At 36.1% G+C, this 12,538-nt stretch overlaps 1 protein-coding gene across 3 annotated transcripts in view; it reads left to right on the forward strand.

Annotated features, from left to right (window-relative positions):
- LOC134752283 (peripheral plasma membrane protein CASK) overlaps positions 1-12,538 on the forward strand; it is a 388,960-nt gene that overhangs the window by 54,755 nt on the left and 321,667 nt on the right. The gene's annotated exons all lie outside the window — the stretch shown is intronic.

A 12,538-nucleotide genomic window follows, 5' to 3' on the forward strand; every position in this document is an offset into this window, starting at 1 on the left:
AATCAAATCCAAATCTTACAGTGGTTGGTGTGGTAAAAAATTTTGTGTTTCACTCGGGGCAAAAATTGTTTAACCTTCGTGCTTTGAAACCCTCGCAACGCTCAAGATTACATTTTTCGAACCAATCGCTACGCTCGTGGTTCAATTTGGGAATCTTTTGCTGGCTCGGGTATCAATATTATCACGAGCGGTTAAACAACAATTTTGCCTCCCTATAAAACCAATATCTATAGTGACACACAGTCTAACTATTACTGTTAATGTGATACGGTTCGCTGAGAGAGATGGTCAGATGGACAGCGGGGGCTTAAATATTTAGCAATTTGTTGCCATTCGTTCGATATTCGTACCGAATATCGGAAATCGAAATTTCGCTATATGCCTCTCTATCGCTTGAATATGCAAGAGTGAGAGTTTTGGGGGCTTTAGACGTAGTTGTAAAAACTGTTTTTGTGGTAGGGCCTCACAACCTTCTTTACCTTGACCGATAAAATATTAAAGCCCCATGTAGATGGATCAAGAACTTGCATGCAATATTCGACACATTGCTAAGTATATAATATAATACAATGAATTCAGTCGATCGACCAGATACCGCAATGTAACGTAGATTTCATGCAAGTACTTGATCCGTCTAAATGGGGGTTGAGGCAATCTCTGGCATTATCATTACGCTTTGTTTGTATTTGCAATTCCCTATTTTCGAGTTCTGTAAGTGTTATTATTAATGCAAACTAAAAGTTCATCAATGCTAATAATTTCTCGCTGCCAACAACTCTTTTTGTCTCTGATCAATCTTTACTTTTTTGCAATCTTTGCCTTCTTGCCCGTTGACAGCATCATCAATAATCGCCGATTCGGCGCTGTAAGCGTTCCATTAGTGCGTTCGAGTCCCTATCGAAAATTGATTCGGGACCACTTATTGTATTTTAATGGACAATTTTACCATTCATTTTGGTGTGTCACTTTTTTGCTTTCCATTATGAGTAACATTGAAGTATTAAAACAGTTTAAAATAATAAATATCTGAAAAAACACGCAGGGGAAGGTTGCTATCATTGGACCACTTAATTTCGCTGCTAGTGTAACCCGTTCGAATTAAAAAACCGCAAATGTATGTACAGGTTAGCCGTTTGGCACACGCATAGAGGTCAAAACAAAATTTTTGACCCGCAGTTCCTAAAAAAAATTCCCGGGGAAGTGTTAAAACATTATTTTTTTGTATGGAAAAATAATCGAAAACCTATCGTCTGTGGTATCATACGAAAGGGCTTTTTGAGGCGATTCTAAAAATATATCACATCATTACATTTCGGCCATTTTTAGGGTTCCGTACCTCAAAAGGAAAAACGGAACCCTTATAGGATCACTCGTGCGTCTGTCTGTCTGTCTGTCCGTCTGTCTGTCTGTCTGTCCGTCTGTCTGTCTGTCTGTCTGTCCGTCTGTCACAGCCTATTTTCTCCGAAACTACTGGACCAATTAAGATAAAATTTGGTACACGTATGTAAGTTTGTGACCCAAAGATGGACATGTAGCGTAAACAAATAAAATTTAAACATGGGGACCATTTTTGGGTGGTAAATGAGAAAATTAAAAAATAAAGTTTTTCAAACTATATCGTGTTACATATCAAATAAAAGAGCTCATTGTGAGAAACTCAAATATATATTTTTTATAATTTTATAATAAACAGTTTAGAAGTTATTCAAGAAAATATACAATAAATTACCATTCCCCCCCTTTATCTCCGAAATTACTGGGTCTAAAATTTTGAAAAAAATACACAAAATAGTTCATTACCTATAGATTACAGAAAAACCTATTAGAAATGTGTAGTCAAGCGTGAGTCGGACTTAATTACTTAGTTTTTTAAAGACATTTCATAAAAAATACATTGTTTAAATTGTGTAATGTACGAAACCCTTGAAACGCGAGTCCGACTCCCATTTGGCCGGTTTTTTTTTTAAATTAAAACAAAAAGAATTTTCGAAACATACCAAGTTTGGGCTCCTTCAGATACGATATGGCTGATTTTTTTTGTACAATATACAACAAATGAAACGTGATATCCTCATATCCAACCCCAGGAAAGCAATTTTGAAAATAATATCATTAACAAAGTGACACAGGTCTACTTCAATATCTATTTAACGAGACTTATTTTTTTTGCTGATGGTCCCTTCAAGGAGACTTATAAAATTGACATTTTTATTTCTTTTAATATATTTTTTATTTTTTATTAAGAGTATTCAAACGTTTGAAACGTTTGTAAATGGAAGATAAGTACATGACGTATGGCAGCCTTCTTTAGATGACATTTTTAAAACTAAAAAAAAAAGTTGCCATAAATGGACCGGTCCGATGATAGGACATACATGCGGTCCATTCATAGCAACTAGGTATCAAATAACAAAAAAATAAAATAACGAAAATAGCTGGCCAGAAACTATCATTATAACCATCATACGTCAATACACTCATAGAGTAACTGATACTAGAGCGTTACTGTCATAGTAAAGTTTGTAACCCCAGTAAATTCACTGCCATCTGTCGACACACTTTAAAACTAAAAATGAAGATTTATAAAAATACGATAGAATGTATTTAAATATAGATAAATGATTTTTTTTATTTGCATTAATTATTTTTATGATTTTGACCTATGTTCTGTCACTGATATGCGTTAAAATTGTTAAATAACAAACGAAACCGTCAACGCCATCTATACGACTGTAGGCCAAAGCTAGTAGCGCCCTCTGAACGAGAATCAAATTTTCTTGATTTTCGAGGCACGTTTTTTCCTTAGACTGTATCCATCTATTACGTAGTTATATCTATCTTTGATACACTCAAACATGCAAATATAATGACAGTTACCTTACTTGCGTTTCTCTTTCGCGTAATTATTACATCGCCAACGCTCGAAACACACTTGCTCACGTCACTCGTCGCCGACAAGCGCGGCGCGACTGACTGAGGAAAGTGAGGAAGCGGTAGGGCCGCTTGGATCGCTCAAGGACACTTTGTACCTTGTCTATCTCTGTCTAGCATGGGTAGGTTTCAAAATATTTAGATGGTCCATTCAAAGCGCCAGTCCAATGATAGCAACCTTCCCCTATGTTACATGCATTAATTGCTGGATGGATGTACGTCCTGATTTTTGTACGTCTCATTCATTCCATCCATTACCTTCGTGGAAGTATTCCGAGTAATATTAGAGCGCTCTTATACAGTAGTTCTAGTTCTACCATATAACGTAATTTTAAGACCTGATGTTCCTAGAGCATTGTAAAATTAATTTTGCTTAAGGTATTGTTTAGGTATCATTTTACATTTTCATACGGTACGGAACCTAAAGTACATGCAACCCTGACAATCCAAATATAAGTTTCATGTTTTTAATTTAAACTATGGTTCTCAGTTTGGTAATTTCTTGCAGTCTTTAAATGAAACTTCCATTTTACATACACGTGAAGTATGCGACTCGCAGCCGGCGGCGGTCGCAATTCAGGCCCCGCAAACACTGTATTCAGAGCAGACTAGAAATATATCGATACAGCGCTCCTCGAGAAATGACTCCTTTGTTCCGCGGCCACAATGCGGCCGCCATGTTTAAAAATGTCCTGTGTTGTTCGTTTGTTCTTAAAAAAGTTGAATATTAAAAACTAACTAGGTAACTAGATAGGTTCTATTCTTCGAGACTTAACTTTTTTTGTTTATATTTCATATCTACCTTGTTACTCTAATCTGTACTTATATCTCGTACGGCAAAAGTGTAGCGCTTTGTATTCATTAACCGACTTCAATTTCATAGAAGGAGGAGGTTCTGTATTCGGTTGTGGCTATTTTTTTTTTTTTATGTATGTTCACCGATTATTCCGAGACCCGTGGTCCGATTTGAGTAATTCTTTTTTTGTTCGAAAGGAGCTACTTCCAAGTTGGTCCCATATTAATCTGGTTCTGATCTGATGATGGGATCCCTGAGGAATTGAGGGAACTCCTCAATTTTTAAAGGCACATGTATGGTGATTTGGGTGTTTTCATAAGCAACTTGAGTATTTTCTTTCGAAAACGACCAATTTGATGAAGTGGACCTGATGATGATGATTGTTTTGAAGATAGTGATGATGATTTTTTTTAATGTAGGATGTTCAGCGATTACTCCGAGACCCGTGGTCCGACTTGAACAACTCTTTTTTTGTTTGAAAGGAACTACCACCAAGGTGGTTCCACATTAATCTGGTGCTGTTCTGATGATGGGATCCATGAGGAATTGAGGGAACTCCTCAATTTTTAAAGGCACATGTATGGTGATTTGGTCGTTTTCTTAAGCAACTTGATCATTTTTTCTAGAAAACCACCAATTTGATGAAGTGGAGCTGATGATGATGATTGTTTTGATGATAATGATTTTACGAATAATCCGGCACCCATGATCCGATTTGAGTTATTCTTTTTCTGTTTGAAAGAAGTTACCTCTCCAAGGTGTTTTCGGTAATATTTTTGGTTTTGATCTGATGATGGAATCCGCGAGGAATTGAGGGAACTCCTCAATTTTTAAAGGCACGTGTATGGTAATTTCGGTGTTTTCTAAAGTAACTCAAGCATTTCCTCACCAATACCACCAATTTGATGTAGTGCAACTGTAGCCTAACCACGAGTTTGGCACTAAATATTCTTCGTAACTTACTTTGTACACTAATACGCCAGTACAAGCGAGATGCATAAACAGTAAGTTACGCACACGATAGCGAAAATATAAATGTCAAACTCGTGGTAAGGGATTTTTGATGTAGGTAGTGTTGGAAACAACCAAAGAGACTGAGAGGTGAAGGTAGAGGGTATTAGTGTTTGGGGGGTTTGAGGTTGGGGGTTGAGGGGAGGTGAGTTGATGGGTCGGAGACTGAGGGGTTGGGAGTTAAGGGATTGGGGGTTAGGGTTAGGAGTTAAGGGGTCTGGGGTTAGGGGTCGGGGAATGGCGGTTGAAGGGTTGGTGGTTTAGGGTCGAGGGGTTCAGTGATCAGGGGTTGATGTGCTATGAGGTTGAGTGATCGGGGGGTTTGAGGGATTGTGTCAGTGGCGGGGCGGAGAATGGATTTACTGACAGGAATGATTTCCCAGACGGACTCGAGGAAAATTCTGATTATTTAATAAAGCTTACGAATTTACAGATAAACATGATTATGTTTTTCATTCATGCGTCACGCTCTTAACAATGTCTTAAAACTAAAAATGGAAAAATAAAAACTTTTATAAAAAAAAGATAAACCGACTTCAAAAAGGATGAAATAAAATATTATCCTTTTTAGGGTTCCGTGTTTAAGTATATGCGTTACCAACTGATATGTTTGAAGTCGGTGCCAAGCCAAGTACTCCAAGTAGTAACAATACCAGTCAAAAATAATCAGCTTTATGTCTATAAATCCCATTACAACTGTACAAATGTTATAAACGTGAAAGCTTTTATGTCTGCCTCTTTGCTACCTTTTCATGGCTAAACAACTGAACCGCTTTAGCTGAAATTTTGCATGAAGGTTCCTTGAATTGTTTTATATTTTGAAATGTAGTCCTCTGGATAAGCGACAGAAAATAACTCAGTCCTAATCCCACACTTGCGTGCTATGACTGTTTAAGAATTAGTAAGAAATGCTCTTTAAAAAAATACGACGACAAAACGTATTAGATTTACACTAACGTGCCGACAAGCATGGTACGAACTGCGCCAAGAAGGTTCAACCGTGTGTTCTGTTCTGAGGTGTACAGGAAGTTCGTTTGTTGTCGTCGTGTAACGCTGCGTCTTACATAGGCGAACACTCGCGAACACGAAGCGAAGCGACGCGGCACGGCGCGGCCGGCCCAATTCGTTCGCGTTCGCAACGAGATCGCCCACGTAGGACACTTCTATATAGGTATCATAGGATTAATTAAGGCGCCGTGCCGCGCCGCTTCGCATTCGCGTGTTGTTCGCCTACGTAGTACGCTGCATTAGGTAATCCAACGTACATACTTATATAGCCGCATCTTTATCGAATTGCACCAAAATCCCTATGAATATATGGTTTAAAATTTGGCTTGGCACCGACTTCAAACATATCAGTTGGTAACGCATATACTTAAACACGGAACCCTAAAAAGGATAATATTTTATTTCATCCTTTTTGAAGTAGGTTTATCTTTTTTTTATAAAAGTTTTTATATATAATGTAATGCGCTCCTCGCGCACATCTCAATGCGCGAGTCCATCAGTCACGTAACGTACCGAACCAAAAGTAACAAGTTTTTATTTATATTTAAATGAATGTTTATAAGCGTTTGTACTAAAATCATTGTTAGCGTATAATTGTGTTTATATTTTGCACATTTAAAGTTGGGAGAAATTAAACTACTATGCTACTATGGGTGTGGTCTAATTATGGACAAAAAGTAGACAGTAGGCAAAGTAGTCTAGCACTGTGTCAAAGCAATAATGCGACCCTAAAAATAATAGGTTTGTTAAATTCTTTAAATATTTTCAGTCACGACAGTATAAATTTAGTTTAAAAAATATCGTATATTTACATGAACTTATTTACATGAACGCTTCGCGCCATAGATTCGCCTTGCGGGTCCATCATCTAGTCTACGGACGAAATAGCGAGCTACGCCGTAGCAAGAACGTGTAATACATCACGATTTGTTCTACATAGTTCGTTATAGACGTATGATGATGACTGTAATGGGTTTGAAACGTATAATAACTGACTGGACTGGAATGAATGACTGGTCCTTACAAGGCATGTAAACACCATGTACTAATAGGTAGTATTTAAAAAGGGCGCACGAAGGGTTCCGTACCATTACGCAAAAAACGGCAAAAAAATCACGTTTGTTGTATTGGAGCCCCACTTAAATATTTATTTTATTCTGTTTTTAGTATTTGTTGTCATAGCGGCAACATAAATAAGTTCATCATTTGTGAAAAGTGCGGTACCGAAGGCCCTGCAAATTGGGCTAGACTAAATTTATATTTGTATTTAATTTCTTTTGCTTGAGCGGGGGCTTTGTGACAGTACCTTCCAGTTTATTCTTTGGCGACACTGCATTATTTCTTGAGTCAAACTAAGCTATAGTGTCCTATCAACACTCACTTCAGTTTGCGCCCTATATCCGCCAACCTGTTAGCTACTTTGTTGTCATCTTCAATGTCATTATCATCTATCTGCGTCGTATTCCATTATCTGGGGTTCGTTGGCTTTGGCTCGTCTTGTCCGTTATGGCCATTCTGTGCGATTTTAAGTGACATTTTTAATTTTTTTCTATAAAATGTGAATGCAAGCAAAATGTTACTTTAAAATCCTCTTACCTCTTAAGGGGCCCACTGACTATCAGTCCGCCGGACGATATCGGCCTGTCAGTTGTTCGGAACTGTCAAATTTTTGTTCTAACTGACAGGCCGATATCGTCCGGCGGACTGATAGTCAGTGGACCCCTTTAAATATATGTAACACGGGTACCCACAAACACAGTGGCCGGGTAGGCACCCATATTTCATACTGCGCTTTGAAATGTCTCTCTCGTTGGCCCGTTTTGTTTGTGATCCAACTATTTGTCTGCTAGATTTCACATGTATTGTGTTATTTCAGTTATTCCACGTCCGCGTTCTCTATACCTAGTCTACCGTAAAAAAGGAAGTTGTTCACTTGCCTGTCCAAAATATTAAAGATTGTTAAATTAACTACAGTGACTAGCGTGCGGAATTCCGAGTATGACTCAATCCCTTTCATCACCCTTGCTCATACCATACCACCATTTGGTATTTCACGCAGAATTAGCGGGAGAAATAACAAAAAAAATCTCTAGAGAGTTAATGAGTTTTTTAAATGATGTCTATACCTAGAACTTTTTCTAGCAATTTTTGTATAGATTAAGCTAAGTACTAAAAACATGTATTGTATAATTCTTTATAAGAAATAAACACATGAAATTCATTTTTTTTATTTATTTAGCAAAACGGTTGATTGACAAAATGAAGAATCGACAAACCTGTCGATAAGCAAAACAAGTCAAAGTAAAATATAGTTAAGAAAATTATTTATTTATTTAAACTTTATTGCACATAAAATTGTACAAATGGCGGACTTAATGCCATACGGCAATCTCTACCAGTCAACCACTGGGCTAAAAAGAGATGGTTGTTAGGTGCAGGATTAATACTAGAAAAATTAAAACGATAATCGCTAGCGCTACCTACTATTCACAAAATAAGTATTTACAAAATAAATACTAATTAATATACTATGAAATCATAAACTTAAACATATACTTTATATGATATACTTACATAAATATCTACATATATTCATACATTATACATGTACCAACTCTGAAACATTATTTATATTTCGCAGATAAATGCTTACGCAGCATGCGCTTAAAGGTAAATTTACTAAGCGGAGCGAATAAATTGTTTTGTAACTCACCGAAACGTTACAAATGTTACAATACAATAATAGAAATCAAATACAAGTCGACATCTAAAGCCTGACCAGGAATATATAATCACGCGCCATGTTGCGGAATTTCAGTGGAACTATTTTTTTCATACTTGAACTGTCACCCTATACATGAAAATAACAGCGCCCTCTCGACAATGATCATATATTACTGGTCAGGCTTTACCTTTCCTCGAACGAGGTATACAATTATGTACAAATGGCGGATTTAATACCAAAAGGCAAAAGGTCTTCCCGTCAACGATAATCATAAGTCTATAGAGTTGAGGTACCTACATATTGATAACAGTTTATATCGACATTTAATTTTGTCAAACCCTCCTTATTTTCGGAATTCCGTTTTATATCAATCATCATCCTCGCGTTGTCCCGGCATTTAGCCACGGCTCATGGGGTCCGCTTGGCAAGTAATCCCAAGAATTGGCGTAGGTACTAGTTTATACGTTTTATATCAATATGTTGTTTATTTAATTTGACCCGAGGATGCTTGTAATTAATGGTAGTAAATTCAGAATAAGCCTTAACATCGCATATTTTGAAACTTCGTTCTTTGCTAGCTGTAAACCCTTTAAAGTAATTTAAGTATATTTAACATAATTTTTTACCTAATATGATTCCTCGGCATGTAACATAGCTGTTCCAAATAAGTGGCTGGCGTAGGTAACAGGTGACTTCTGTATCTGGTATCGTATTTATTGTAGTAGAAACACCGAGATACAGGAATGCCATCTATCTTCTGATCTGTCACGGCTGCTTACTCCGAAAATACTCGAATACTTATGGAATAAAACCTGACGAAATTAAGTAAATAAGAATATTTGTTGAGTTTTGTTTTATAAACTGAATTAACGTTTAGAGCCGCTGCTATTTATTTTTACAATTTTTCCTCTATGTTGTATACTTAGGCCGAGTTACATGAGCCAAAATTCATTTCAGCTTTGTGACTACAGTAAAAGTATGCTTACTTACATATTGATTTGGTTTATTTGTCATAATTGGCAATTTGTAACTCATATAATCGAGGATTCAGATACAAACAATGCAAATGGTTAATGGAACGCCTTAACAACGATATGTACTTTGGGCCTGTAATATTAATGGTAATTAAGGGTTTCCCAGTGATTAAGAGGCGTATTAACGGTTTAACTTAATCGATAGATAAATGGTGTCAATTAACTCGAAGGTACCAAACACTTTGTCATTCTTTCAGGTTAGGAGACCATGAGAAAATCAAGCGAGTCAGCTATATGTTTTTTTATACAAACCGTCACAGGCTCAGAATTGTTTTACAATGCATTTTTTGTGACGTACGGTTTGAACGCTTTGCCTACGCGTTTACCGACGCGTTTGTTTATATTAAAATGTTTTATGTCCAAGATCACAATGCAAAAGACCTTCGACTTAATTTAGGTCCACCATTCACTGTCTGTAGCACGTAATGGGTAGTTCTAGTCTGACCTTTCTAATTTAAATCGCTAATGCGCTTCGGCTCGACCCACTCATTTGGATAACGGTATGGCTATTTCGACAAATGCATTAGGTAACCGACATTTTAGGTTGTTCAGTAATCCAAATTAAAAGGTGTTGATCAACTTGGCTCGTTAACGTGGAATATCGTATTGTTTCGTAAAAAAATTTTCAGCAGTAATAGGCATGATAACACATCAAACACATGTAGTTAAGAAGTTAGAAAATGAGAAATTTATCATAGTACATTGGAAAGAAAAAAAAATGAAAATGATAAATTAAGTTCTAAGTTTCAAAATTTAAGTTTTTTCAAGTTCCAAGGTGAATAAAAATGTTACCAATTCCTTATAATTTATTGAAAAAAGGTTGTAAACTGTAACTATACTGTCGGGTGAGAATACGTTTGTGCCATACGCCACTTACATTGGTTTGCAGGAGAGCGAAAAGAAGCAAAAAAAAAACCCACCAAAAACATTTTACGTAAGTAAAATGTTGCCAAGACGAAACCATAAGGCTCGCACTGTCAAAAAGTTATCAGATCTTTTGTAGAGCCAAGCTTCAAACTCTACAGGTCCTAACTTCACAAACTCAACACCTTAGTTAAAATATGTGGCATGGGCGTTTTGTGACATACAAAATAATTTATAGTGAATACACTTTTCACGCCTTATGGTTTCGTCTTGGCAACATTTTACATGAAATGTTTTTGGTGGGATTTCACTTCTTTTTGTAAGTTGCTTATGACAATCTTCCATCGCGCATTACGCCCTTTTCCACCCCCTTTTCACCCGTACAGGGTGATTTTGGGGTTGAAAACTATCCTATATCATTCCCCATAACAAAAACTATCTACATACCAAATTTTAACTAAATCGGTACAGCGGTTATTGATTTTCCATACAAAATTCCACCCCCCTTTTTACCCCCTTATGGGCTAAAAATTTCATTTTTTTGAATTTTTTTGTTGTTTGTGTACTAATACTATCTTACATACCAAATTTCAGCTTCCTAGGACTTCAGGAAGTACCCTAAAGGTTTTGATGAGTGAGTGAGTGGCGAAACCGGGGTTTTTTAGATATTATGAATAAAATCTAAAGTATAAGAGCTATGCAATTGAAATTTTTTATGCTTAATAAGTCCACTATTGGCATCATATCCCGAGAATTATGTTTATCTGGTGTAATCCAAACCCAAGTTATGAGGGTTCAAAAAAACGACGAAGCGCTTCGAGAAAAGGCATCGGCAAACATTCAAGAAAAGTTAAGGTCACAGTCTTCGAAAAAAAATAAGTACTGAAAATGTGGGTACGTCACACGGTGGGCTGGATGGCTCGAAAAGAGGACATTCGCACTTTTTTCAGAAAATCATTTTTTGAAAAATGCTATCCAATAGAGAATTATATGAGGAACAATAAATGTGGTATACATTTTTGCGAAATAAGGCATATTGACAGCAGAAAAAAATAAAGTCTGTTTTTTTTGTATGGGACCCAAAAATAGGTATCTTGTTTCTCAGAAACTATTAGAGGTCCCGTCTTCTACCTTTCAAGACTTTGTTTTTCTACTTTTATAGAGTAAGAAACGATAAGCAGATTTTCTATTCAGGTGCTGTTTTTTTTTTAGTCCAGTAAAAGTTAACACATTTTCGATTTTTTCGTTTATGTCTTTTTTGGGTTTTTACATTATATTTCGATAGTTAAAAGTAAAAATGATAATAACACATAGTATATGTAACGTTTATTAAGTTATAAAAAAATCCTAAGTACATTTTTTACATTTTTCATACAACTAAAAGAAATAATCTAATGTTTTACAATAGACACATGTCATTTAAAATAAAAAATAAACAACAAAAAGTAATATGGTTATGGTATAATAATTACGATACATAAATAACATTTCTTAAAAAAATACATATACCTAAATACAAAAATTACTACACTTAGTGAAAAAGTTATTCATTGGTATTTTCTAACATTTCAAAAAGATTATATTCATGGTCGTCGCTCATATTATTTTCTATAATTAGTAATTCTAAAGCTTCGGGTGAGAGTTTTTTAGCTTTCTTAGTTAGTCGTGGCCTTAGAAGAGTTATTTGTGGATCAGAAGATATAAGAAAGTTGTGCAAAATATCTTCATTCGTCATGGTTCTGCTACATTTTCTAGCATGGTGTTCTCTCACATTGCGAAAATCTTTGTTCCTCGCTTCTGATGCTTCTTCTGATAATTTTCCAATTGGTAACATGCCGAAATGCTTAATTATGTCAGCCCCATGTATTAAAAGCTTGTGTACGCTAGATGGCATATAATACCACGCGTATAACTCTTCACTTGTACACAAAACTGCAGTTTCACGACAATAGTCAGAAAATTTTGTTATATTTACATGTTCTCCAGAAGCAATCACTTGCAAAATTACATGAAATCGTTGAATCACATTGACATCGATTCCCGTAATACGGGATGTGATTTCAGGGTTGGAGAAGAAGCGTCTGGCAGTGTTACCATCGTTTGTTGTTCCAGCTCCTTGCTTAACGACATCAATTAGTAATCCCAGTTCAGATTTAAATTCGTCTTGAA

This window comes from Cydia strobilella, chromosome 2 (assembly GCF_947568885.1).
Source record: "Cydia strobilella chromosome 2, ilCydStro3.1, whole genome shotgun sequence".
NCBI lineage: Eukaryota > Metazoa > Arthropoda > Insecta > Lepidoptera > Tortricidae > Cydia > Cydia strobilella.